This window comes from Pteropus medius, unplaced genomic scaffold (genome assembly GCF_902729225.1).
Source record: "Pteropus medius unplaced genomic scaffold, Ma_sr-lr_union100, whole genome shotgun sequence".
Lineage (NCBI taxonomy): Eukaryota > Metazoa > Chordata > Mammalia > Chiroptera > Pteropodidae > Pteropus > Pteropus medius.
Window position 1 is genome coordinate 10834169 of NW_024342471.1, and position 2830 is coordinate 10836998.

At 33.9% G+C, this 2830-nt stretch overlaps 1 pseudogene; it reads right to left on the minus strand.

Moving 5' to 3' along the window:
- Nucleotides 1-2191: 2191 nt before the first annotated feature.
- LOC120604180 (uncharacterized) lies at nucleotides 2192-2310 on the minus strand (annotated as a pseudogene).
- Between the last annotated feature and the right edge of the window lie 520 nt (nucleotides 2311-2830).

Here is a 2830-nt window from a genome sequence, read left to right on the forward strand (position 1 = left end):
TGTATATAAATGGTTTTGATTTCTAAAAGTGCAATATTAATATCTTTTTAATTTCTAAAAATAGGATCACTTTCAACCATCCAACAAATGTTTATCGAGCACCTACTCTGTTCCAATCACGTACCAGGCAGTTTGATACACGGGTGGACAAGACAGAGGTGGTTCCTGCTCTCATGAAAGTTGCCCATAAGTACTATTTTGTCACCTTTTTTCAGAGTATTCTAACACTTTTCAAGTCACAATATGTATTTCTACAATACAAATTTATTCATTGTCTAGAATTCCACCAAATAGATGAGGCTTACTTTATCAAATTCCTTTTGTTGCATAGTTCAGTTGTTTCTCATGTTTTCACTATTGCAAACAGTGATCATCCTTGCAGCCATTGGTTATGGGGGTTGGCTCATTCAACATCCATTTTATCCTCTTTCTATGTGCCTTCCTGTACTGCAGGGGCTGGAAGGGTGCAGATTGCATTTCCCAGACTCTCTTGCAGCTAAGGTTTAGAGACCAATTAGGTCATGCCTGTTAAGTGCACATGTGTAAGATTTTGAAGACAAAAGTAAGGTGGAGTTCTATTCTTCCTGCTTTGGTTTTTCCTGCTGGTTGTAAAGGCATAAAGATTTCTGCAACCATGGTCTCAGCGTCCAGTCATGAGCCCATGAGTATCCACAGATGGTGATGGGGATATCAGCAACATCTGATTTATAGATTAAAACTAAAGTGACAAATCCCTGAGGATGACAGTTCCCAAGATTCTGGGTTGTCACAGAGGCAGCAGCTTCCAAGGGTTGCATATAGTGACAATGTTCTGAGAATCATTCCTGGAGTCCCAGCCCACTCTCAAGGTCTTTCAATATTTGCAAGAAACTAACTTTCTATATTAAATCTCTTTCTGTTTAAAATAATAAATGTAGTTTCTGCTTCCTACAACAGAACTCTGAATGATATCAATTACATTTTTAAGTCCGTTGACAATTACTGCCTCGGGATAAATCTTAAATCATGGAATCAAGGATTTACCCTTTGTTTGTTTAAACAATTTTATTGAAATATAATTAAAGTACCATAAAATTCATCCATTTAAAGTGTGCAATTTAATGGTTATTAATATATTCAGAGTTGTGGATCCATCACCACAATATAATATTAGAACATTTTTTTGCCCCCAAAAAGATCTCTATACCCATGCGTAGTCACTCTCCTTCTTTCTCTCCCATCTTTGGCAACCTCTAAAATTTATGGGTTTGCCTGTTCTGGACATTTCATATAAATAGAATCATAAAATATGTGGTCTTTTGTGACTGGCTTCTTTCACTTAGCATAATGCTTTCAAGATTCATCCATGTAGCAGCATATATCAAGATTTCATTTCTTTTTATTGCCAGATAGTATTCTATTATATGGATATTTTATTCATCCATTCATCAGCTGATGAAAATTTGGGTTTTTCTACTTGTAACTTATTGTGGGTAATGCAACTGTGAACATTTGTGTGGGTGTTTTTGAGTGAACATATGTTTTAATTTCTCTTGGGTAAATACCTAAGAGTGGAGTTGCTAGATTATATGGTAACTCTATGCTTAACTTTTTGAGAGACTGCCAAACTGTTTTCCAAAGTTATTGCACTATTGTATATTCTCACTAGCTATGTATGAATTTCCATTTTCTCCATATCTTCTGCAACACTTAATATTGTCTCTTTTTTTATGATAGCCATTCTAGGGGGTGTAAAGTCGTATAATTATGGATTCTATTTACACTTCCCTAATGACTAACGATGCTGAATATCCTTTCATGTGCTTATTGGACACTTGTATATCTTCTTTGGAGAAATGTCTCTTCAGATCCTTTGACCATTTTTAAATTGAATTGTCTTTTTATTATTTATATGAACTGTAAGGGTTATTCATATATTCTGGATATGTATTTACAAATATTTTCTCCCATTCTGTGGGTTGTCTTTTTACTTCCTTGCTGATAGGTTGCAGCACAAAAGTTTTTCCTTGTAATAAAGTTTAATTTATTTATTTTTTCTTTTGCCCTTTGTGTTTTTGGTGTTATATCTAAAAAGGCTTTGCCTAACCCAAGGTCACAGAGGTTTACTACTATGTTTTCTCTTAAGAGTTTTATAGTTTTAACTCTTACATTTAGTTTTTATTTTATTTTTTTAATTAATTTATTTTTTTAACACCTAAAGCATCTGGTATTCCTAGGTGGTCTCTCATCCAAGTACTAACCAGGCCCGACCCTGCTTAGCTTCCGAGATCAGACAAGATTGGGCACATTCAGGGTGGCATGGCCACAGACTCTTATATTTAGGTCTAGGATCCATTTTGAATCTAGTTTTTTTGTATTGTGCACACATGGATATTCAGCTGTCCTAGCAGTATTTATTGAAAGACTTCTTCCTTCCATTGAATGGTCTTGGCATCTTTGTTAAAAACCAATTGACTATAAATGTAAGGATTCATTTCTGGATTCTCAATTCTATCCCCTTGATATGTACGTCTATCCTTAATGCCAACATACATTATCTTGATTACTATAGCTTTGTAGTTAGTTTCAAAGTAGAAAAGTGTGAATCCTCCAACTTGTTCTTCTTTTTCAAGATTGTTTTCACTATTTGGGGTCCTTTGCAATTACGAATAAATTTTACAATCATTTTGTCAATTTCTGCAAAAAAAAAAAAACCACCTGGAATTTTGATAGAGATTGCATTGAATCTTTAGATCAATTTGGAGAGTATTGCTATCTTAACAATATTAAGTCTTCTGATATATAAACATAAAATATCTCTCCATTTATTTAGATTTTATTTCTTTTCTTT